Source organism: Diabrotica virgifera, chromosome 4, assembly GCF_917563875.1.
Source record: "Diabrotica virgifera virgifera chromosome 4, PGI_DIABVI_V3a".
NCBI classification, from domain to species: Eukaryota; Metazoa; Arthropoda; class Insecta; order Coleoptera; family Chrysomelidae; genus Diabrotica; species Diabrotica virgifera.
The window spans coordinates 110,076,992-110,104,813 of record NC_065446.1 but is presented as its reverse complement, the minus strand read 5'-3'; the positions used below and the strand labels follow the sequence as shown (position 1 = coordinate 110,104,813).

General features: G+C 34.1%; 1 protein-coding gene across 2 annotated transcripts in view; it reads left to right on the top strand.

Annotated features, from left to right (window-relative positions):
* The window catches only part of LOC114335897 (cytochrome P450 306a1), a 517,964-nt gene that overhangs the window by 323,970 nt on the left and 166,172 nt on the right, over positions 1-27,822 (top strand). The window lies entirely within an intron of this gene.

Sequence of the window (27,822 nt, the reverse complement as noted above, 5' to 3'; positions counted from 1 at the left end):
ACTGTATCATAAACTTTTTCTGGGTGAAACCTAAAGGTCCTAAGTCTAGCATAAATGGTTGAAAAACGTAAAATGCCAATACTTGTTTTTGTATGGTTTTTTCGCAATTATTGCTATTTTGCAACTAGGGTGACTATTTTTTAAATTTTTAACCAATTCTACATTGTAGTAAATTGAATTACGCAACTTTTATGTCAGTACAACTTTTCTCGAAAATGAATACTTTTAAAGTTATAATCAAAAAACGAAGAAAAAAATCAAATTTTTTCTTCAATTCTTGACATTTTGATTATTTAAACAATGTTCCGGACCTTTTTGAGAGGGAGGATAACTCAAATATTATTATTTGATTTATTTTCAAGCAATTTCTGCAAAAAAATTTGAGTCACCTCTCAACGTCCATCTCAAAACAGATCCGCCCTGGACTATATGTGTAGTCAAAACTCACAAACTACACCGGTTCTGAATCGGTTCTCACCCCCTCTTCAAAAACAGAAAAAAAAATTCAGATCGGTTTAACTTTTCCACACACATACGTACATACATAAATATAGTCCGTCCGCTATAACTTTTCCCATGCGGTACGATTCATCTTCAATCAAATTAAGTCAAAACATAAATTGAAACGAACGTCGATGTGTATATATACATACATACATATCCACAAATATTTTCCCGTTTTTAAATAAAAATTCACTCATATTTCTGAGCTCGGTAACTTTTGAACGATATAACCGATTTTCAAAATTAGACATGCGTTGGAAAGGTAATGATCGCTTCTATTAGAAGCCGTGAAGGTCGGAGTTAAATTTTTGAAGTTTTTGTGAGTTTTGGGGATGAGAACGAAAAACAGACCCTAAATAGGAAGGGCCGTAAAATACAAACCCTTGGACCAAAATGGATGGTTGACATATGAATGGGTGAGTTTTTTCCTGAACTTTAAGATGGAAGTTGGCCCAATTTTCAATTCAGTCAGATTTAGAAAATCGAAAATTTCGTGTATATATATAGTGTCGCGTGTAGGGGGTGTAGGTGTGCGCCACTGGCGAGAACTGCCGTTCTCTGGTAATAGTGTGTTAGCCATAAAGGAGTACATAAATATATCCAGTTCTCAATAACAATTAATAATAAACTAAGTAATTTTTAGATAAGAGTCAATGAATAAGGTTGAAGAGACTAGAGTACTTATATTATAAGGAGCCACTTGTGGATCATACCACCATTTGGTGAGATCAAAAATATACATAAGAACTAATGATCACAAGAGTCCAATAAAAATAAAATGTAATGAGGATGAAAACATAAAATCAAAAATATTCTCTCCAGGCAAATTAAATGACGAATACTTCCTTTATAAATTGACACTAACATCAGAAACGAAAGATATACAAGAAATAACAATTGCAGAACGATATGAAAACATGAAAACCCAAATATATCTAAAGAAGAAGCCATTCGAAGGGAAAATAAACAGATAAATTATAAGATAAAATATAACAGAAAACCGTATTGGTGGATAGTTAGAAAAGGATAGTACTGGAACTAATATTAGGGGAGGTAAATATGCTAAATTTGCAGTTACTCAAGCGTTATGGGGACCTATTGGGTTGTGAAGATTAGGTCCTAAAACCAAAAAAAAAATAAGATTTCCATTTTAGTAAGAACTTTCCATTTTTAATTTAATTTTCCATTTCCAACAATCGTTTTTTCCGATTATAGCGCCAACTATACATAATTCGAAAAAATTGTCTCGAATAAAAGTTACTTATTTTTAAGTAAGGAATCCAAATCTGCAATGAAAATGGGGGCTCCTATTTAAGATTTTAAAGTAACCTCCGCACCCCACCTTCTTGCTGGTCGTGTTTGATGTCATTTGATAGATTTTAAAAAAATATTAAACAGGTATTTTTCAGTTTTTTGATCTAATGTTGATTTCGCGAAATATCGCCGGGTTCCTATTTAAAATTTTAAAGTTACCCCCTACCCCTCTCCGTGGGGGCTTGTGTTTGGTATTATTCGATGTATTTTTGAAAAATATTGATGATATATTTTTCAGTTTTTCGATCCGACGTTCAGTTATCGAAATATTCGCTTTTTTTGTTTACTTTGTGACTCGCCTATTTCCTTATGCCCCGATCAAATCGTCAGATTTTTGAAATATACACTGTTCTGCATGTACTTAACTTAACTTATCTTAATCTGACGATTTCGAGTTGTTCTATGGATAGATTTTTTTCGGACCCCCCTTAACGAACTCCCCTGTATTAGGAGTCTATATATGGTAGGGGTACATTTACATGAGGGTACAAGGTGTCTCCATGTGATTTTCTGACGAGCTCGAGTAACTGCAAAAATCCCTACTTGGGCTCCCCTACCATAAGGGAAAATGGAAATGGGAAAATTCTGGCTTGAAATTTGAAATCAAAGCACTAGCCAGAAACATGTTCCTACGCTCCTCCAAAACTGGCTGACCACAGGCGAGCAAAGAACACAGAAGAGAATACAGAAGGCTAGCTTATGAAACAAAATAAGTAAATAAAGAGAAGGAAACAACAATAAATGGCAAAAAGTGGCGAGAAGTTGTAAAGCTATAAATATCTTGATAAGAAGCTCAAAAGCAGAATACCCATTAAAGAGTAAATGCTCTATCCACTTGATCTTGTTCTCCATCACTTGTTCTATTCACTGGCGTAACCAGGGGGTTTGGGGTTATAACCCCCTCCCCTCATTGGGATATACTTTGAGCTCTATACGCATAACACCATTACTATTCCATGCCCCCAGAGCCCCCCAGTAGTTGTAACCCCCCTCTTAGGTAGGATCATTCTGGTTACGTCGTTGGTTCTATTATCTGACCGTCCAGCTCTAATTTAGATCTTGGTAGATTTGTTGTTATGACCATGTATTTTGTCTTTTTTGGGGAAATTAACATGTTAAATTTTCTATATATAACACCGGTCGATCTGTCCAATCTCCTGGTCGTAGATCTCTCTCAGACATGGCTTTTTGGATTCCACTTATCTAGGTAGTTTTCGATCTGCCCCTTTTCCTTCTTTCCGGGGGTCGCCATTACATTATCAGCTTTGGGAGTCAATGTTCCTCCATTCTTTGTACACGGTCATACCAACAAAGTTGATTTTCTTGGATTTCTTCTATTATGTTTGTTTTTCTATTCTTAATATCTCGTACTCGATCATTTGTTATGTGTGAGATTCTAAAGATGCAGGCCGATCTTCGCCAGAAGTCCATTTCCGGTGCGAGCAATTTCTGTTCTGTTCACTTATTCAGTTGCCAGGTTTCACATCGATACAGTACCACAGTACTAAAGATGCTATTATATAGCTGTGTTTTATTTTCTTTTGATGGTTTTTGACAAAAGTACTTTTTTGTTTTCATAACTCTTTCCTCTATTTCAAATTCTGTACTTCCAGTTTGTAGCATTCTCGTTCCAAGATGTACATAACCAGAGCTAGGTTGGATAACTTTCATCATTAAGTGTCAACAAGGGTCCTGGGCCTGATGGTATACCTCCTAATTTTCTTAGGGAATTCAGTTTTATACTATCGCGACCTTTGTTTCATATATTTAATAAATCTTTGGATGTAGGTCAGTTTCCAGACTTTTGGAAACTTTCTTATGTCACACCAATATATAAATCTGGTAATAAATCTAATATTAATAATTACCGCCCTATATCTATTTTTAGTGTTATACCAAAGGTTTTTGAAAATATTATAACTGATTCCCTCACCTTCGATAGCTCCGGGACCCTAAACTCTCAGCAATTTGGTTTTACTACAGGTAAGTCTGCTGAACTGAGTTTGTTGACCTATGTTGATTTTCTGTCTGAAGCCTTGGAAGAGGGACTTCAAGTTGATTCAATTTATACTGGCTTTTCCAAGGCCTTTGACAGAGTAAATCATGAACTCCTGATTCGAAAGCTTAGCTCGTATGGCATAAGTGGACCTTTGTTGCAGTGGTTACAGAGTTATTTAACTGAAAGATTTCAACAGGTCCGAGTGAACCACTTTTACTCACAAACTTTTTCAGTTAAGTCAGGTGTACCAGAGGGGTCCCATTTGGGTCCATTACTCTTTAATATATTTATTAATGATATTACCAACTGTTTTCATGATTGTAACGCCTTGCTATTTGCTGATGACTTGAAGTGCTTTAAAGTTATAAGAAATCATTATGATGCTACCATATTGCAATTAGAACTAACTATCCTCTCTGCATGGTGTTCACTTAATGGTATGAACCTTAATTCCAGCAAATGTCATGTAATTAACTTTAACCGTACTCACCACCCAATATTATCAAACTATTACATTGATGGCCAATTGCTCAACACTGTATATAAAATCAAGGACTTGGGGATTACACTGGAAAATTCTCTTTGTTTCAATACTTACATCATCAATGTCATTCAAACATCTATGAAAATGCTGGGTTTTGTAAAAAGAACAACTCGTGATTTTACAAACATATCCAGTATTAGAGTTCTTTACTTCTCCTTGGTCAGGTCTCACCTCGAAACTGTGGTCACCTCGTGGTCCCCACACTACTTGGTCTACATTAGGAAACTTGAACAAGTCCAAAATAGTTTCTTCCGTTACATTGCTTTTAAGCTTCATACGTATCAACATTACACTGTATGGCAGCATCAACTGCAGGTCCCCTCTCTTGCAAGCCGGAGAAAACAAAGGGACCTTTTGCTATTATCATTGATTAATAACTACGTGGGTGCTTTATAATCAATGCTATTATTCAAGATCTTAAATGGTATATGTAGTTGTTCTCAACTACTTAATAAGATCGCACTGTTTGTACCACCGCGCACCACTAGACAAGTGCGAACATTTTATGTACCATTCCATAGGTTTAATTATTCACTTTTTTCGTTCGTACCCAGAGTCTTGAATTTAGCAAACTCCCTTTACAATTTAAAACTGTTCGACAACTCCATCAGTCGTTTTAAAAGAAATTTACATGGGATCAATATTTGAGTGAAACGTCTGTAATTTGTCAACTTGTTTTTATGTTACTATTTCCTATTACACATTTACTTCCATATTATATTTATATTTCTGTATGTCTGTTTTTTATATAATATTATGTTATTGTTTTTATCTGTACACTATGTATTTATGTAACATTTTATTTTCAATTAAAAAATGTAATGTATTTTTATAGAATTGGGCTTGCCCGTAAAATAAATAAATAAATAAATAAATAACCATATTATCCTCTAGTTGTAACTAATTTTTCTCTCCTCCTATATAAGTACATATATCTGGTTTTCTCTATATTGACATATAAGCCCCACTTTTGTATTCTCGAAATAGTCGGTTTTGTCATAAATATTAGATCATCTTTATCCTGGGCAATCACCACCTGATCGTCAGCAAAATTTAGTGTATCTATGTAGTGTTGAATCGTCGTTTAACTGTATCCTCATGCCAGAACATGATTTCCGTCATTTAGGTATTCAAGACCTCATTTATAACTTTAAATTGAATGCTACTCGTGTAACGATAAACTACCACAGATAATTAAAACACTATTCTAACAATAAAACACTGAAAACGTTTGTTTTCTATACTTCCACAAAATTTATTACAACTATGTGACTACAGCTGTTTCGGCAGAGTGCCTTTCTCAAGTGATGAGAAAGAGTGCCTTTCTCAAGTGATTGAAACAGCTGTAGTCACATAGTTGTAATAAATTTTGTGGAAGTATAGAAAACAAACGTTTTCAGTGTTTTATTGTTAGATAAAATGAACTTACATCAAGTACCTAACGGTCGAATCCATCAATTATTTAAAACACTATTATAAAATAATATTTCAATCAACTATGATAGTTATCGTTTAACGGCTTTAGATCAGTCTTTCAGGTTGTGAGTACGCCTTGCCTTGTCTTAATCAAAAGATATGAACGCTGAAAATCTAGATGGAGGCAAACAAAACAATAAGTTAACTATTCAGGTTTATTTTCATTAATAATATAAAGAAAGCAGGATTTATTAGATTCAATCCACAGAGAACGACAGTTCTCACCAGTGGCGCACAACACCCCTACATGCGACACTATATATACACGAAATTTTCGATTTTCTAAACCTGACTGAATTGAAAATTGGGCCAAATACCATCTTAAAGTTTAGGAAAAGACTCGTCCATCCATATGTTACTTCTCCATTTTGGTCCAAGGGTGTGGATTTTACGGCCCTTCCCATTTAAAGCCTTTTTTTCGTTCTCGTCCCCAAAACTCCCAAAAATTTCAAAAATTTAAGCCCGACCTTTGCGGCTTCTGATAGAATAGATCATTACCTTTCCAACGCATGTTTAATTTTGAAAATCGGTTATACCATTCAAAAGTTATCGAGCTCAGAAATATGACTCAATTTTTATTTAAAAAATGGAAAATGTTTGTGGATATGTACAGTAGGAAAAATGAAAGAATACCCATGAACGAACATATAAAACACGCTGTATTTTCCTGTCGCCGTGTCACACAAAAAATTGTCCAGCGCAAGTACATGTAAGAATTATTATTACATGTACTTGCGTTGGACAATTTTCTTTGTGACACGGTGACAGGAAAATACAGCGTGTTTTATATGTTCGTTCATGGGTATTCTTTCATTTTTCCGACTGTATGTATGTATGTATGTATGTATGTATGTATGTATGTGTGTGGAAAAGTTAAACCGATCTGAATTTTTTTTTCTGTGTTTCAAGAGGGTGTGAAGGCCGATTCAGAACCGGTCTAATTTTTGACTTCTGACTACCCGTAAGTTAGCTAGAGGACTAGGTAAATACAAAATAGCATATTTTTTGGGCGTATATATCTTAGGTTCAAGGAGAGACAGGAAAACCGCGAATACACCAAATCAATAGGGTTGAGTTAAGCTTTCAAATGGTGCTTAAGCGATCAACCTGAGACATACACACTGCTCACCATAGCCGAAAAACTGAAAAATTAAACTTTGAAAATTTTGGTTTTTCGACAATTACTCAAAATTTCAACCTACGAATTGCGCCAATAATTGAGCGTTTGTAGAAGGACTCAGGACGCGTCTAACGGTGTATACCTTATATCTGGGAAAATTCGAATTATTAAGTTCTAGGCTTCATAAGTATGATCAAATCTATTTCTTATGGGAAAAAACGGTTTTTCAAGCTCAATAATTCCTGTAATACGTTCAGTTATCATACTCGATCTTGGTTGCATCAGATACTACTTGTCCATACGTTTCAAATTCGTGTTTAGTGATCAACATCAGGTAAGCCGTTCAGAAGTTATAGAGCTCCAAAAGTTTAATTAGTCCAGGAACTGAAATTTTTCACTTCGCAATTTTTACAGAATGGATAGATTTGCTTAAAAATTTGACAATAAGTAGTAGATAGTCCAAGGATCAAAATCTATATGATGCCGAACGACGCTTTTACCATGGGGTGGTTGCCACCTCATCTCGAGGGTGGAATTTTTTTTTTATATTTTGACCGCAAATGCTGGAAAAAATATTAATTATAAGCAAAAAATGTTCATTATACATTTTTTTGATAAAATTAATAGTTTTCGATTTATTAGTTATCGAAGCTGTTAGTTTTATATCGGAAAGATTACCAGATAACGGCAGTTCTCGCCAGTGGCGCAGAAATAAACCCCCCTACACGCGACACTATTATATACACGAAATTTTCAATTTTCTAAATCTGACTGAATTGAAAATTTTGCCAACTCCCATCTTCAAGTTCAGAAAAAGATTCACCCATTCATATGTCAACCATCCATTTTGGTCCAAGGGTGTCGATTTTAAGGCCCTTCCTATTTAGGGTCTGTTTTTCGTTCTGGTCCCCAAAACTCCCAAAAACTTCGAAAATTTAAGTCCAACCTTTGCGGCTTCTAACAGTACTGATCGTTACCTTTCCAACGCATGTCTAATTTTGAACATTACCAGAGAACGGCAGTTCTCGCCAGTGGCGCACACCCACACCACCCTACACCCGACACTATATATACACAAAATTTTCGATTTTCTAAATCTGACTGAATTGAAAATTGGGCCAACTCCCATCTTAAAGTTCAGAAAAGACTCACCCATTTATATGTCAACCATTGATTTTGGTCCAAGGGTGTAGATTTTACGGCCCTTCCTATTTAGGATCTGTTTTTCGTTCTCGTCACCAAAACTCTCAAAAAGTTTAAAAATTTTTCCAACCTTTGCGGCTTCTAATAGAACTGATCATTACCTTTCCAACGCATGTCTAATTTTGAAAATCGGTTATACCATTCAAAAGTTATAGAGCTTAGAAATGTGACTCAATTTTTATTTAAAAAAGGGAAAATGTTTGTGGATATGTATGTATATGTGTTTGAAAGTTAAACCGATTTGATATTTTTTCTCTGTATTTAAAGAGGGGGTCAGGGCCGATTTAGAACCGGTGTAGTTTGTGACTTTTGACCATCCATAAGCCAGCTATAGGACTTGGTAGGTACAAAACAGCATATTTTTTGGGGGTATATATATTCGGATCAAGAAGAGGCAGGAGAACCGCAAATGCATCAAATCAATAGTCTTAACTTTCAAATGGTGTCTAAGCCGTCAGGATTAGACATACATACGGCTCAGTATAGCCGAAAAACTGAAAAACTAAACTTTGAAAATTTTGGTTTTTCGACAATTACTCAACATTTCAACGTACGAATTGCGCCAATAACTTAACGTTTGTAGAAGGACTCAAGACGAATCTAACGATGTATACCTCATATCCGGGAAAATTCGAATTTTTAGGTTATAGGCTTCATAAATATGATAAAATCTATTTCCTCTGGGAAAAACGGTTTCGAAAGCTTAATAATTCCTGTAATAGCTTCAGTTATCATACTTGACCTTAGATCCATCAGATACTACTGGTCAATACGTTTCAATCTCATGTTTACTGATCAAAATCGGTTAAGCCGTTTAGAAGTTATTAAGATACAAAAGTATAATCCAATTAACGATTATTCCCCAAATGGTTTATGTTTATGTAGTTGTAGTGGTTACGACGCTAAATTTGATCTGGCAACGGGCAATCCGACTTCATTTACCGGCCATCTCAATATAGTTTTTTTTTCAATATATTTCGAATAGAAAAAAATCTAGTGTACATTCGATGGACACTAGATCATTTGGGAGATAATGCAACAAAGGTGACAATTTATAAAGCTTGACGTGTAATAGAGGAACATTGCATTCAACTTCATACATTTAATTTATAAATAACTTTGAAAAACTGCTGATACAAGAATAAAAAACCGCTAAACGCCGTAAAAATGAGTGGCGCATAAAATATTCCAGCTACAAAAGATCTGATATGAATGTTACGTGGCGCAAAAATGGATTTTCATTTGATGCAAAACAAAATTTTAGTTTTATTTTAAAATATGTTTTCCATAATATTTGCTAAATTTGAAGTAAACGCGCCACAAAAGAGTTTCAAAATTCAAACTGTATCAAAGTTACTCTTTTGTGGCGCGTTTACTTCAAATTTAGCAAATATTATGGAAAAATATTTTAAAATAAAACTAAAATTTTGTTTTGCATCAAATGAAAATCCATTTTCGCGCCACGTAACATTCATATCAGATCTTTTGTAGCTGGAATATTTTATGCGCCACTCATTTTTACGGCGTTTAGCGGTTTTTTATTCTTGTAATGTATATACTCAAATTCTTGCCGAGAGCAAACAATTTTGGATTATACTTATTGGCTTTTTCTGTTGACTTTTTCTCTTTCAACGGTAACTTCTTGATGTTTTGGCTGCTGGTTCGTTGCAGACCTGGCTTAGATATTGTAGTCTCAGGTCCCTGCAGATGCAGTTGGTGGTTGTTGTTGTTGAGCTGTTGCAACTACAGTTGTTTGATGTAGTCTAGATGCATCATTTCTTGCCTTGTAGTGGCATCACTGGTGATGTGAGGCTTCAAGTTCCCGAAGGGAGAAAGATTAGATTTCTTTCCCAAAACTAGAATACAAGCCGTATTATATAGAAGTAGTGAAACCCAAATGTGCCCTTGCCTGTAACCAAAACTAGCAAATGACAACAACAGATTAAATGGAATTATTAGTAATAACTACTAGTTACATTATGTATGATTACTATATGATAATAAACAAAGAGGATATAAAATATCCAACAAACACGTATGGAGATTTGGAGGTTAGATACGAGGCGATGGTGATAGAATTATGAATATAATAAAATAAAATGAACTGCTTACCCCAAGGAGATCGTCTATTGGAAACATTATTTATTTTTGAGCATACATCTCCCTTTAAAGGGAAAATCAGTATTCCACTTCCAGTAAGTTTGTAGCCGAAATATGGGGGTTGTCCAACGAACTGTCAATGCTGAGGTTCAAACAGAGAAGCGAGATTGCGGCCAACATACAAGAGGGAGGTCCTGGAGGTAAAATTTGACAGACCATGTAATTTGAGTTGCCTATATAAACTTAAATCGGTTAAATGGACCTCATATTTTTTTAACTTGGTATATTATTATTTAACTAGGGCTGATAGGCAGTATTTAAAAATTAAGTTAAGTTGATAAAGTTAAGAAAATATGAGGTCCATTTCCCCGATTTAAGTTTATATAGGCAACTCAAATTACACGGCCTGTCAAATTTTACCTGGCATTCTCTGACTGTCACTAGGACCTCTCTCTTGTATGTTGGCCGCATTAAATTCCCTTTATTCCATCCGTATTGACAGTTCGTTGGGGTTGTCACTGTCATGTCATCGAAATTAGAACGAAGTAAGGAACATAAAATTAGATATTATAGTGTAAAGAGAGTTGCCCATAGCAGGAAAGAGAGGGCGCCAAACAAGTTTTTAACGGGAAACCAGTAAAGCAAATACAAGAAGATTATTATTAATGAATTATTAAAAAAATAGAGTAAAATAATTATTTGAAAATAAAATAACAAAGATGTGACGTTTATAACGTTAGACTTTTACTTTTATTGTGTTGTTTGGTAAATGGATAACGTCCTTTAATTTGATCCTGTCAAATGCCTTCTTAAGGTCCACGAAACATAAATTTAGTTTACACATGGCGGCAAATTCAATTCTTTCGTGAATTTTGGGACACCTTTTATCTTTTATTACTAGCAAGTCTTTAAAATGCACATCAAGGTTGCCCTAAGATCACTTTCAGCAACACCAGATTGGGTTTCGTGATAATCGCCATCGTAAGAAAATATTCAGATTAGCTAATCGACGGTTACGAAAATAATTATGTGCAGCATTAAAAAAGCCATTGGAAGTTTTTTGACCCTTCGTTTGCACTTATGTGAGCAGAATGAATATTATCAATTGCTTTATTATTTTTATTAGTAGAACAAGTTTCTTCGTGCTTGTAAAAGGTCATTGTGATCGTTTATTTATTTATTTTAAAGGTTACTTGCTCGCGTGAAGTATAATTGGCTGGTTTCATTTAAAAAAAAAATGCTTAAAAAACTTGTAACAAATAAAAAAATATATTTTTTTAATAACATACTACATGGTCTGATATGTAACCACCTTTGAAATAAAAAACCTGTTTTTTCCAGAAAATTATTTTATTTTATTCGATATAGTCTTTTTTTAGGTTAACACAACGATTCCACCGATTTTCCAACTTTTTTATGCCGTCCAAATAATGCGATTCTGGAAGCTCTGCAAAATAGGCGTTTGTTTTGTCAATTTTCTCGTATTTTAAGCTGAATTTTTTATTTACGGGCCATTTCTTCAGATTTGGGAACTCATAATAAACAGAGAGGGCTAAATCAGGAGAATAAGTCGGACGAGAAAGCAATTCGAAGCCCAATCATTAGTTTTTACCATTGTCATAACGCTCTTATTGTGTCGATGTATTGTCTTGGGGAAACAACACTTTTTTCGTCTGCATATGGGCCCGTTTCTCACTGAGTTCCTGCTTCAGTTTGTCCAATATAATATACAATAATATTGACTATTGATAGTTTTACCTTTTTTAAGATTTCTCTTCCATCCTGACGTGATGTCGTGTATTGTCCGTCTCCAAAGATCTCTTGGTCATTTCTTTTAACTCATGTGTAGGTCTTTTGTATATTCCTGTAATTTGATCGATCCATCTTGTTGGTGATCTTCCTCGTGATCTTCGGCCTTCTACCTTTCCTTGTATAATGAGTCTTTCCATGTTTTCTGTGTTTGCTCTCAAATCATGTCCAAAGTATTTTAATTATTGGAGATGGACTTTACTGGAGAGTCGTTGGCTAACTTTTAGCGAAAGACCAAACGGGCGATAATTTACGGCGCCGTAAGAGCAGTAAACCCATTGGTTGACTAACTCCTCCACCAATTGTAGATGAAATAGGAGTTAGTCAACCAATGCCTCGTCAGGTTTACTGCTCTTACGGCGCCGTAAATTATCGCCCGTGTGGCTTTAGCCTTAGCTTTCTCAAAATTGAATTATTTGTTCTATGGTCGGTCCAAGGAATTCGTAGCATTCGTCTCCAACAGAACATTTCAGTGGCGTATATCTTTCTTCTTTCCGATTTTCTGAGGGTCCAAGATTCACAACCGTAGGTCAGTATTGGGAATATTAAGCAGTTGATTAACCTTATCTTTAACGCTCTTGAAATTTGACAGTCCTTCCATATTGTGGTCACTTTTGCTGTGGCAACTTTTGCTAGATCACATCTACGTTTTATTTCTTCCTGTAGAGACCCTGTGTTTGTGATTAATGATCCCAGATATAAGTATGAGCTCACAACCTCAAACCGGTCAATTGTGGTTATGTGTGGATGATTGTTATGTAGTATATCCACTATCATAATCTTTGTCTTTGATATGTTTAATTGCAGACCAAATATTTGACTTTCGTTTTCAACCAGTCGTATAAGATCAATCAGTTCTGCTTGACTATTTGCAAGAAGGGCTGCGTCATCTGCGAAACGTAGGTTGTTTATTTTATGATCATTTATTGAGATGCCTTTTTCCCATCCTTCAAGTGCTCTTCTCATAATATGCTCCCCATATATCGTCGCCTCAATGCAACAGTAGGATATGTCAAATATTGTAGTTTCGAGAAAAACGCAATTGAAATTTTTACGAATTTTTCATTACCTAATAACTTTTTTATATTTGAATGAATTTACATGGAATTTTGTTTGAGTATATAACTTTACAGGCCTTACATAAATATTTATATTATTTCATAAAAAAGTGAAAAATAATTGGAAAAAAGTTACTTGTCCTACTGTTGCTCTAACAGTTAATCTGTTTTTTTAACGATATCCGTAAATATTATGTGTTTTAAAGTGAGGACGTTTGAGTTGGAATAAATTCATTATCTCTAGAATGGGAGCATTTGGAGAGAAATGCTGAGACAGGTCGATTTTTATGTTTAAATTATGACTTTTTACCATATATATCATATTAATGACGTCATTCATCTGGTCGTGATGACGTAATCGATAATTTTTTTAAATGAGAATAGGGGTGGTGAGGCAGCTCATTTCAAAGGTTATTTAATTCTCTATTCATTAATATAAACGTTAACATAATTAGTTATACAGGGTGGCCAAAAATTTTTTTTGTTTATTAAATTAATTGAGACAAAAAGAAGAGTGTATGTAATTCATTTACTTTAAAATGCATTTGAGTGCTGTCAGAAAACAAAAAGTAATGTTTATTTCATAAATAAACATTGTTTTTCGCTTAAATTCAATGTTAAATCTGCCACCCACCTGTCGCTTAGCAGCTTGAACATTGAATTTAAGCAAAAAGTAATGTTTATTTTTGACATAAACAGTATCACCTGTTTTTCTGACAACAGTAAAATGTATTTTTAATTAAATAAATTACTTACATTCTTCTTTTTGCGTCAAATAATTTAATAAAAAAAATATTTTTTGAACACACTGTATAAATAATTATGTTAATATTTACATTACTGAATAGAGAATTAAATAACCTTTCAAATGAGCTATAACACAACTCCTACTCTGATTTAAAAAAATCATCGATTACGTCATCACAACCAGATGGATGACGTCAGTAGTATGATGTATATGGCAAAAAGTCATAATTTAAAATTAAAAATCGAACTGTCTCAGAATTTCTCTCCATATTCACCCCTTCTCGAGATAATTTATTTATTCCAACTCAAACGTCCTCACTGTATAAACTTATATTTGTACAAGTTTTGTTTAAAATTTTACACATTTTATTATAAAAAACAAAACAATTTTGTTTAAACATTTTGTTCAAACATTTTATTAGATAAATTATAAACTCAATATACATGTTTTCCGACAATTTTAAAACTCGACAACGAAAATGACAAACAAAAGGGAATGGAAAATTAATCAGAATTAGTTGTGGTCACAGCGGATGCAGACTAAATATTGACTTATACTAGATATTTTAGATTTTTTTAAACTTAAATTGGCTGAGGCTGAATTATTCATTTTTATTCTCACAACTTTTAATATGAATGTAATAGTAGAACTGTGGTAAGATTTCTGAAGATAATAAATATTGTGGGTGCAAGCCGTTTAATATAAACAAAGACAAATATTCGCAATTCGGCAATAACTACATTAACAGTAGGATGTGCGTAAGATAACTTAGTGTTGCATTAATAGTCCTGTCGCCAGGGGGGGTACAACGGCCTTCTTAATTCAGATGGACTTACCCAAGTTTTTTTTATGTATTTTGACCCGTAGAACACGAATTTTTTGGGTAACAGTTGATCCGGATGTCGATAAGATTGTTATAAACAAAGAAGTTGAGGAATTACATAACAGCGATTTCTCGCAAAACAAAACATTTTTTTGTATTTTTTGGGTCATTCTAACCAAAAAATGTTCCTACAAGTTTTTTCTTAGGATGCATAGTTTTCGAGATAAACGCGGTTGAACTTTCAAAAAATGGAAAAATTGCAATTTTTGAACCCGAATAACGTTTGAATAAAAAATAAAATAGCAATTCTGCTTACCGCCTTTAAAAGTTTAAGTCAAATTATATCTGTTTTGAGTATTTGTATTGCTACAAATTTATTTTTTGATTGTTAAAAAAAGCTATAAACACATACTGTTTCCCGTGCCTAATACATGCGTTTTATTGCATGCTACTTAGAAATAGCCCCGCTTGCACTTTTACCTCCTCTACGTACTCGTTCGATTTTAAATGAGAAATCATTGAAACATCACTCAAGCACTAGGTGTTTATAGCTTTGTTTTAACAATAAAATAATACATTTTTGGCAATACAAATAATTAAAACCGATATAATTTGACTTAAACTTTCAAATGCGGTAAGCAGAATTGCTATTTTATTTTTTAATCAAAAGTTTTTCGGGTTCAAAAATTCCAATTTTTCGATTTTTTGAAAGTTCAACCTCGTTTATCTTGAAAACTATGCATCCTACGAAAAAATTTGTAGGAACATTTTTTGGTTAAAATGGCCCAAAAAATACAAAAAAATGTTTTGTTTTGCGAGAAATCGCTGTTATGTGATTCCTCAACTTCTTGGTTTATAACAATCTTATCGACATCCGGATCAACTGTTACCCAAAAAATTCGTGTTCTACAGGTCAAAATACATAAAAAAAACTTGGGTAAGTCCATCTGAATACAGGAGGCCGTTGTACCCCCCTTGGCGACAGGACTATAATATTTTGTGACCAAAATTAGTAAACGACAAAATACAACAGTAGGATATGTATATCGTCTTGGTGTTACATTATAGCATATGATTTAAAAAAAAGTTAAGCTACACAAGGATATGTAATATTGTGAAAAAAGTATTCCACTTTTTATTTATCGTAGTGTTACACTCAACAGAAGGGCTTATTTCCAATCATTTGAAATGGTTATCCCAAAAGTCATTTTTTTACATATCCTACTGTTGCTTTGAGGCGACGATATATTGAATAATTGTGGAGACAGTATACATCCCTGTCTGACACCCCGTTCTGGATGAAATTCGTTTGAAAGTTTGTCAAGCACTTTAACTGATCCAGTAGTGCGTTCCTATAGTTCAGTTATAAGAGAAATAAGGTATTATGGTACGCCTACTTCTTTTAGTATTCGCCATAAGTGTCTCCACTTCACCCTGTCGAACGCTTTACGATAATCTATAAAGCATAATGTACAGTGGAATATTGAATTCCCTAGATTTTTATATTATCTGTCTTACATTTAACAGGTGTTCTCGAGTACCTCTACCTTTGGTAAATCCAGTTTGCTCTTGTGGAATTTCTCTTTGAAGGAATGTTTTTAGTCTCTCATTGATTATATGTAGCATTATTTTACTGGCATGTGATATAAGAGAAATAGTTCTATAATTGTCCCATTTATGGAAGCTGGCTTTTTATGAATTGTCGATTGTCGTTATTGTAGATTTTGTCCAGTCTTCAGGCCATTTTTTAGAATTCCATATTTGGTTACAGAGTATATGAAGTAATTTTACCCCAGTTTATTCTGTGGCTTTGAGTATTTCTGCTGTTATCATATCTGGACCTGGTGCTTTATTATATTTGAGCTTACTGATCGCAAGTCTTACTTAATTTTCAAGTATATCAGGTTCTCCTTCCACCTTGTCAGGGATTTGGTTAACAAGTTCTTGGCGTTGATCATCTTTATATAGGTCCCTGCAATACTATCTCCATGTATCTGCTATATCTTCTCTGTTTGTTCTCAGAGTTCCAGTGTTGTCTTCAATGGCCCAAGTTCTGGCTTTGAAGTCTCTTGTTAGGTAGCGTATTTTTTTAAGATGGTCAATTAAAATTATGACTTTAAAATCCCAAAATACAGTGGCCATGACATTTTCATTGATCAACTCTTGACAGCTTCACAGCACTTTTGCCGACTTCATTCCGCTGCCGTGCATTCATTCTCTTCTCTGGTGTATAATAGTAGTGTATACAGTATACAGGTTTCATCAACGGTTACCAATCAACGTCAAAAGTTCTTTTTTCAATATAATTGGCCGTTCTCCCAAATATATACTCAATTTTACTTAACACCTCTCTTTAAATAATTTTTTCTATGGATGCTATACAATGTGCAACTTCTCTCACTCACTACTTACTTACATTCAAAACGAACAATTTCTCAGGCAGTGAGAAAAGTCGGCCATTGCAGTGAGAAATATTTTTTCTCACGGGTTTTCCTACGGTTTACATACATATATGGTCGTCGTTTCCATGGTAACATGCACAATACAAACACAATAATTATTGTTGTCAAAAAAATTTGTGAAAGCAAATCTTACCCAGAATTATTATACCTTTCAAAGCTGCTCAAAAATAACTGTTAATAATAATTTCAAATAAATAACGTAAGTACCATAAATCTTAAAAATATTAAATACATACATGTGTATGTATTTTATTTCAATTTATGCATATAATATACCTAAAAGCATCTAAATTATTTAATTTTGAATTTGAACTCTTGACAAAACCGCATCTACAGAAAAAGTACAGTGTACAACACATGAGAAAATGACATATTTCTCCCTCGCTTGATTTGCGGCCCTCGCCTCGTGCCTCGGCTCGTGCCAACAAACTTCTGCGCTCGTGAGAAATATGTCGTTTTTCTCACTTGTTGTACAATATACTATTTCTTTAATTTTTGTTTTTCCAAAATTTAGTTTTTTGCCCTGGCAGAAACTCCGTTAAAAATACACATGTTAACGTAATGAAAATGTCATTTCGTAACTATGTTAACGTAGTTAGGTTTCTTGACATTTTCATTACGTTAATATGTGTATTTTTTAACGGAGGTTCTGACAATGCAAAAAACTAAATTCTGAAAAAAATTCTCATACGAGGTTTTGCAGAATCATCGACGATATGCATTATTAATATTGCGTCCGCATCTTTCAACGGACTTGTTGTTTTTACCCTACTCATTCCTATTAATGACTTCTTTAATTTTCTTGTACATATTCAAATAATAAAATTGTACTTATTGGGTGTTTTTGACTTGAAGAGCCTTCTTTCATTTATAAGCAATAAAGTTTATACCAGTACAAAGCGGAGTCAGACAAGGTGACTGGTTAAGCCAACTGCTCTTTAATATAATAATGGACGAGAATAATAATAGAAGTAGTACGTAAAGGTCCTGGTTGCAGAATAGGGAACAAAGAAATCCAAATATTATGTTATGCAGACGACGCCGCATTAATCGCCGAGACAGAAGACGATCTCCAAAGATTAACACACACCTTCAATACACACCCAAGAAATACAATATTATGATAATATCAGCAGAAAAAACCAAATGTATGATAACATCTTAATACCCACTACGATGTAAAATCGAAATTGATGGGAAAATAATAAAGCAGGAAGAAAGGTTTAGATATTTGGGAATAGATATAACTAGTTACGGAGATGTTGAAGAAGAAGTCCGACAACAAAGCTTAAAAGTAAGTAAAGCGGCGGGATCTCTTAATGACACAATCTGGAAGAACAAACACCTAAGACAAGACACAAAAGCAAGAATCTATAAAGCATCAATTAGGGCTATATGGACGTACACGGCGGAGACAAGACCTGACACATCTAAAACGAGCCGACTACTAGAAACAACAGAGATGAAAATACTTCGACGAATATCAGGGAAAAGTCTGTTGGATAGGGAGAGAAGCGAAAATATAAGAAGAGCATGCAATGCAGAAGACATAAATGGATGGGTGAAAAAACGGAAACAGGAGCGGAACGAACATATTAGTAAAATGGCAGAGGATAGGCTAGTACGAATAGCACGAGATAAGTCACCAAATGAACGAATAAGTATTGGCAGACCAAGAAAAAGATGGTGCGATAATTTAAACAATTTAGGAGACTAATATTGAATAAGAAACAGGCTTTAAAGCCTACGTAGGTACAAGAAGGAAGAAGAAGAAGAAGAAATTTTTGACTAAGTTACTTATCCGTGGTTTTACACAAATATTTTTTTACCGTTTATCACATCCCAGTCACCATTTGTTCTTGTCATAAATATCTTTTTCAGTGCGGTTTATTTTATTTTTCCATTGCTTCCGTTCTGTAGTCTAGTCTAGAACGTCCTCTTTGCCTCCTTCTGTTTGATTTCCAGTTCAAAGTTCTTAGCATTATTCTTATCTCAGCCATACTTCGCATATGTCCGTACTAAAATAATTTTCATTTTTTTTATTTCGTTATTTAGTGTCCCCTTTACATTGTAACGGTGCGAAAATCATTTGTAACATTTTGCTTCACCATGTATTATAAATTCGTTAAAATCATGTTTGTGTTTCAGATTGTTGAATTCTCACAAATCTATCGCTTGGTAAATCGGAAACGTAATTCGTTCTCGTATTCTTATAGATATTCATATTTCTTTTATCTGAAGTACCTCGAGTTGTTTACTATACTGAGAAAAACGGTCTGTTTTTATGCAGAATATGACGTAATTGTTTTTGAGTGTCTCTGTGATGTTTGCTTGGAAGCTTGCCGACAAAAGAATCAAAGCCGTATTTTTTTTTAATAATGTGTTATTGGCGACAGTAGAACTGTGGAATGCTATACAAGTGGCGATAAGAGTTCAGATGTATTTTTGCTGACTCGTCTGAGAAACAGACCTTGGAGTTATCCTGAGAACAGGCCTCAGTTATAAAGAAATCTGAATTAGTGTTTTTCATGGGAAAAGTGGGTTGTAGGATCTGCTATAATCCGTTTTATTTATTCTCTTGATGATTGGATGAAATGGTTTTGATGGACATAAAGGGTGTTGCTAAGAATATATCTAAGTGACATCTTATTTGTTAAGATTTTGGTTAAGGAAGTGTCCTAGGTCTATGATTGGTTGTTGAGGATTGTTGATGGGGAAATGGAATGATTTTGGAAGAGGCTTTTGGTTTCTGAGAGATTGAGTTAGGGAAATCGAGAAATTCAGTCAAGTTTGAGCCGTCGAAAAGTAAGGTTTGAGCCGTTGAAGATTCAAGATTTGGAATCGAGAGTTCTATTCCTGGACTCATCAAGTAAAGTTCGTTCAAGATGTAGTTGCAAGTTAAGTTTCTGCGGCCGGCTGGCTAATGCTTGTAGCTTGGCTCAGCCCGGCATACATGGCGGATCAAGACGTGGACTCCGGCATTTTCGCTACTGTTAGGCGGATGTCGATATTCTTATACAACTATTGGTATAATTTTTCTTACATGCAGTCATAATTTACCAAGGAATTATTCAGAAGATAGTTAGAAGTTTTTTTTTGTGTTAGCAGTTTCTAACATTACCGTTGAGGCATGAAGTAGCTTTTGTATTTTTGATCCAGTTTAACATACTAAAGAAATAATAAGTTCTTCCATATTATGTTCGAGCAGTACCAATTTGTTTTAATGAAAATAAATGCTGAATATTTCTATAAACTATGGAAATAACCATTGATGTACTTTCCATATATCTATTCCTTTTGTAAAGTAACTACAGTGAAGTGTAACTGTGCCTTGGACTTTTGAAAACCAACCATGAGAAGATGCAGGACTATGTACAGTGTACAGTACAAGGTATTATTTTTTTTTGTAAACTTTTAACTTTTTGGTAAACATGATCTCTATTTTTGTAAATCCGTAAGAGATCACAGTTCTTTTTAATTTTATTTTACATTTTTTTTTTCAATAAATATTGTCTGATTCATTGCAAAATACTATTTTATTATTGTCTTGTTCCCTTTCTCTTGCTTCTTAAGTACAACAAAGAATTGGCTGACTAGATAATGTAAGTCACGCCATATTTACACTGATTTGCATTCATTTAAAAGTATTTTATATTTTGTATTGACTATGTTTTTGTTAATTTTTGATATGAGCTATCTTTTCTTTAATGTTTCTATTTTTGTATATGTTTGTTTCCCATAAGGAAACCAGTGGCGCCCAATATTTTATTTCTGTTTGATTTTCTATTTTTATTTCTAAGCTAATAAGAGAATGTTAATAACACCCCGTTAAGATCCACCCCCATATCTCTTCCGTACTGACCAACTGAGGACATGTTCTTCAAATTGTGTAACACGAAAACATCCCCTTCTATGACATACAAACATCTTTTCAATTATATTTACATTATTCCTACAGGGTGAATTTCGTCGTTACAACATTCATTAGTTCTCCTTTCCAATTCGTTTATTTATCCCTTTTTCCATTAATGTTAGTCTGTTGCTTTTTCTCCAAAACATCATTTCCACTACGTTTATTGCGTTTTCCATTCTTTTATTTGTAACCCACGTCTCTGAGGAATATATTTAGTAGCATTTTAGTATCCTTAATTTTCAAGTGACCGCAACTAATAGTGCACGCGCAGTAACCGCAGATAATACATATGCACAAGTTGTTACAATGCAAAACGTAACAAATAACCCTAACGGAGCAACCAATATCCAACAATCACAATCAAATGATCTCACGGAACTAAAAAATATGATGAGAGATCTAATAACCCAAATGGGAACGATCATGCATTTAATCACAACGTTTGTTTCAAAACTTTCTTAATGAATACTCAATTGTTGAAGATAGTACAGTGGAACGCCAATGGTCTGAGTCTACCTGCTCATGAAATTAAAGCTTACATCATCGGCAATAACATCGATGTATTTCTTGTAGCAGAAACACATTTGACCAATAAAAACTATCTCAAAATACCTAAATATAACATCTACAACACAAACCATCCAGATAATACAGCTCATGGAGGAACAGCAGTTATAATTCGTAGCAGTATAAAGCATTGTAAATTAGAAAGTTATCAAAAAGAATACCTACAAGCAACTAGTGTAGCAATAGAAAGTAGCACAGGTACTCTGGTTCTATCAGCAGCATATTGCCCACCTAAACACAACAACAAAAAAGAACAATATACTAACTACATAAGACCACTCGGAAACAATTTTATAAGTAGAGATGATTACAATGCCAAGAATACACATTGGAGATCTCCACTTACAAACACTAAGGGCAGAGAATTAATGACCACAATCACAGGTAACAATTTAAGCATCAAAGCAACAGGGGAGCCCACTTACTGGCCGTCCGATCCTGCGAAAATACCAGACGCTATCGACTTCTTCATCGTAAAAGGTATTAACCCAAACTTCCTAAAAATTGAAAGCAGCTATGATCTTTCACCAGATCATTCTCCTATAATATTGACGTTACATGCAAAAGTAATAAGAAAATACCAAGAACCTCAATTATGCAACCTAAAGACCAACTGGGAGCTACTCCGACAAAAACTTGATGAGAACATTGAACTAAACGTTCCACTCAAGACACCACAGACCATTGATGAAGCCGTCGTAAATCTAACAAAAGGAATTCAAACAGCAGCCTGGCATGCAACTCCCAATGTTGCCGATAATAAATCCAAAGGTGATAATCCAATTATTGTAAAAGAAAAAATCATAGAGAAACGAAGACTTCGTAAAAAGTGGCAAAACCATAGAACTGAAATCAATAAAAGGAATTATAACAGAGCAGCATCTGAATTAAAAAGACTACTACACACAATAAGGAATCAAAACCTACAAGAGTAAATACCTCGAATCGAAAAACTAACACATACGGAAGCAACAGATTATTTTCTATGTCGTGCTACACGGAAAATGAAAAGACCAATACAACAAATGCCTCCACTTAGAGACTCTGCGGGAACATGGGCCAGAAGTAATAATGAAAAGGCAAAGGCCTTTGCTAAACACCTAAGCAACGAAATAATTGATGGATTCAACAATAAAACACTGAAAACGTTGGTTTTCTATACTTCCACAAAATTTATTACAACTAAGTGACTACAGCTGTTTCGGCAGAGTGCCTTTCTCAAGTGATATAGTTTACAATGTGTTTGCCTTTTTAAGTCTTTAACTGAAGAGGTTGAGGAGTGGGAGCTGTTTGTCTCGAGTTGGTCATTTAGAATTATATCCGTATATTCTATAATCTCTCATTAGTATCAATCTATAGATCATCAGATGTTAGAATAGAAATAAATGACTGGATCAACCTATTCCTTCAGTTTAATATTGCAAAAACTATTTTTCTGGGAGATTTTAATGCTCACCACGGTATGTGGGGGCCAATTGCAGACGACAGAAATAGTAGAATATTAGTGGAGGCCATGGATTATTGTGAAATAATTACATTAAATGACGGAACACCAACAAGAATATCCCCAACTAGTAATCATTCACCCGTTGACTTAACTCTAACATCACCCCTCTTAGCCGACCGTATACCTTGGTCAGTAGATTCAGATTCATTAGGTTCAGATCACTACCCAATCAATATAAAAAGTCAAATCAATCCCTCCTCCTTTGTCATCAACCCATCAACAAAATGGAATGACTCTCGTGCTGACTGGTCTGTTTTTGCAAATATTTTTGAATTAGAAATTAGTGAGCTCAATAATTTAGATAGGAATTAAAATTCAGTAGACAAAATCGAATTTTTCCTCAATGCTATCACGGTCGCAGCATCGAAATCTATGCCTATTAAGAAATCTTTTACACCTTCTGTACCAAGACCTTATTGGTGGGATGAGGAATGTTCTGCGATTGTTAAAAAACGAAAAGAAGCTCTCAGCGAGTTTAAAAAACAAGGTAATTTTATCAATTATCTACAATATCAAAACATTTCTGCTAATGTCAAACGTACGTTCAAACTTAAACAAAAAAACAGTTGGAAAATGTTTTTGCATAAATTAAATAAAATCACTCCTCTGACTGAGATATGGAACACTATAAGAACGATTTGCAATAAACACCATCAAAAAAGAAAACCACAATTAGACGAAAGCCTTATTCAAAAAGTTCTTGATACATTGTCATCTGCTGCAGGTCCAATTTTTAACAACATTAATCAATTTCACTTCCATCAAGACTCAGACACCCTTTCAAAAAATTTTAGCTTTTCGGAATTGGAATTAGCCTTAAAAAAATCAAAAAATACTGCACCTGGACTTGACGGGTTCACATATACGATAATAAATAAATTGCCTGAAAGTGGTAAACTTATTCTATTAGACATTTTTAATGATTGGTGGTTGAAACAAAAGTATTCAGATAGTCTTAAAAATATAATTGTGTGTCTTCTAGCGAAACCTAAGAAACCACCTGACTTACCTTCGTCCTACCGACCTATTTCATTGTTATCGTGTATTACAAAAACTTTCGAAAGGCTTATAAAATTTAGACTCGAACATTTTGTCGAAAACAGATCAATTTTACCAAAAAATCAGTATGGATTTCGTAGAGGTATAGGTACAATTGATGCAATCTCCCATTTAGTTACAGATGCTCAATTGTGTCTATCAAAAAATAATTACATGTTGTGTCTTTTTGTGGACCTTAAAGGGGCTTATGATGTGGTAGATTTGGAAATATTATATTCACAAATGATAACGTTTGGTATCAATAAAAGAGTATCTATAAATATTTTAAATTTGTTTGCTAATAGAAAACTATTTTTGCGAGATAGTCATAACGTTTCACATGGTCCAAGAGTACTTTACAACGGGCTTCCGCAAGGCTCTATTTTAAGTCACCTTTTGTTTAACTTATACACTGCAGACTTGCATGATTTGATGAGCGATGACATACAAATTATTCAATACGCGGACGATTTATGCATTTATGTCACCCATAATACCTACGATCGCTGCATGATAGACTTAAGACGTACTTTTGACAGGTTACAAAACTGGTTCGACGATATGGGTTTTAGTGTTTCACCAGAAAAGACAGCTGTGATGTGTTTCACAAGGCACAGATATCAGTTAGTCGATAATTTCTCTATAGGTAAATACAATATTCCTATCGTAAAAGAATAATTATAGATAGTAAACTTCTATGGACCAGTCGCAGTAAGTATGTCAAACAAAGATGTGAAAAGGGAATTAATCTTCAGCGCTTCCTCTCCAAACAGAGCTGGGGCGCGGATCAACAAATTTCCTTAATGTTCTACAAGTCTTATATTTGCTCGATTTTGGATTATGGGTGTACTCTCTATGGTTCTACCTCCAATTCGATCCAACTTACTCTTAATCGAATACAATATAGAGCTCTGAAAATATGGTTGGAAGCCATGGCATCTTCACCAAATCATGTCATTCTGGCAGAGTCTCAAGAACTTCCTCTTAGTTTTCGAAGGCAGTTTTTAGCAAATAAAAGTCTTAAAATATAGATGTTACGACAGTGATTTGATCGCAAAAATTAACTTTCTTGTAATTGAGAATTTGACAAATCATTATTGAAAAAAGAAAAACTCTCCTCCTTTGGCAGATGCATTTATTGATACAAATTTATTTCAAAATGATATTGTTAAACTTAATAAAATACCATTGTATGCACACAGTTTCGATTCTATAATTGACAAACCTATCACCATATTCCCTCGGTATTCAGATTGTAATATCTTAAACCAAGCCATGATAAAATCCATTGTGAATGGTCTCGGGTCGAACTTAACTAAAATATATACAGATGGGTCAAAAACGGAGCTAAATACAGGTTCGGCATTTTTTGTTTCAAACATAAATCATATTGAAAAGTACAGAATCTCAAATTATTGTTCCATATTTACCGCCGAGTCCTTTGCTATTGAAAAGGCACTAAAATGGTGTGCAACTCAAACATGCACGAATGTGGTAATAATTTCAGACTCAAAATCAGCATTACAAGCCATTAGCGGTCACCCAATAAACCAATTCCGAAATGCCTTAATTTTGAACATTAAAAAATTAATTATGGATCTTAAACAAAATAATGTAAATGTTTCGTTTATTTGGGCGAAAGGACATTGCGGAGTCGAAGGTAATGAAATTGCGGATATAGCCGCAAAAAGTAGTCACAGTTGCCACCATATTGACAAAGTATTTAATTTAAAAGATTTGAATAATGCTCTCAAACCTAATATCAGAAGGAAATGGGAAACTGATTACAAAAGAATTGCAAATAAATCTACAAACCATTATTTCAGAATTCACCCTACACTTCCAAAAAACATTCCTCATTTCACCTTTAATTATAATAGAGCACACATGCCAGTATTGACTCGTTTAAAATTGAACCATGCTCGCTTTCCATCTCACTTATAAAAAATTGGAATACTTAACTCTCCTGTCTGTAGTTGTGACAAAATATCTAATGGTGATCTAAATCATATATTTCTAGAATGTTCTCTGAACTCTCAATCTTCTTCAATTCTGTATCAAGAACTAATTCATCACGAGTGTCCATTGCCACTAAATATTACAGCTCTCCTTTCTTCCTCAGATAAAGCGGTACTAGATTCCATCATTAATTTTATCAGAAATTCAAAAATAGCGGTATAGTTTAGAAATAGACAATATGAAATCATTTAATGTAATTAAGAATTTACATGTTTTGTGGCAAATAGATTTTGTCTGATGCCAGGATCTCTCTCACACACACACCACAATAATGAAATCTTAAATTTTCTTGATATACCTTTTCAAAGATCTCCCAATCAAAAAATTTAAACCTAAAGAAACCCGAATGGTAATCATGAATGAAATCAATCCAAAAACAACGTCTTGGATATGACCTTGCCACTTGAAAAATCCTGCAAAACGTAACTAAGAAAACTATCATGGCAATAACACATATATATTTAATGCAATACTTACGTATGCACATTTTCCCGATCAGTGGAAAGTAGCAGAGATCATAATGTTACAAAAACCAGGAAAAGACCCCAAAGAACTGAACTCATATATAGTTATTATAGTTAGTCTCTTACCTATATTATCTAAGTATTTGAAAAAATGTTTCTACGTCGATTAGAACCAATAATAGAAGAAACAAGATTAATTCCAAAACACCAATTTGGTTTTCGTAGCAAACATGGAACAATAGAACAAACACATCGTATAGTGAAACAAATCAGCAATGATCTAGAAAACAAGAGGTACTGTAGTGCAGCTTTTCTAGATATCAGCCAAGCATTCGACAAAGTGTGGCATACAGGACTCCTCCATAAGCTGAAGAAAAATCTTCCGTATCAATATTATTTAAATATAAAATCGTATCTGACAGATCGCTTTTCATTAGTAAAACAACAAGATGCTCGCTCAGAACTATTTAAAATAAAATCCGGTGTTCCACAAGGTAGTGTACTCGGTCCCTTATTATACCTGTTATTTACTGCTTACCTACCTACAACTAGATTGACAACAGTCGCAACATTCGCAGATGACACAGGTATTATCGCATCTCACACAGACCCCCAAAGAGCTTCGCATAACTTACAATCCCACTTAAATACAGAGGTGTAACCAGGATGACTCTAAGGGGGGGTGACAACTACTTGATGGTCTCTGGGGGGTATGAAATAGTAATGGTGTTAAGCGTATAGAGCTCAAAGTACATCCAAAAGTATATACGGATAGCCGTAAAATATTTGTGCCTACGCTCTTAAGGAATATACCTACTAAATTTATCTATATCTTTACATATATTTTGTCAAAATTGGTTTTTCTGAATATTATTTCTTTTTTTGTTTCATAAGTTTGCCTTTTGTATTCCCTTCTGTCTTTTTGATCTCCTGTCGTCAGCCGTTTTTGGTAAATTTGCTTCTATTTTTTTAGTTTATTTATAATTATAGTTCATAAACTTAGAGGCATGGCAACATCCAGCTATATTTTTCATTCTTGCCTCAAAGACTTCTATGGAGAAAAAAATAGTCGGGAAAGTACCAAGAAATTATTGATACCTCCCGGTAGAAGTAACCTACGTTGATCATATATTATGTCTGCAAAAGAACGTCGT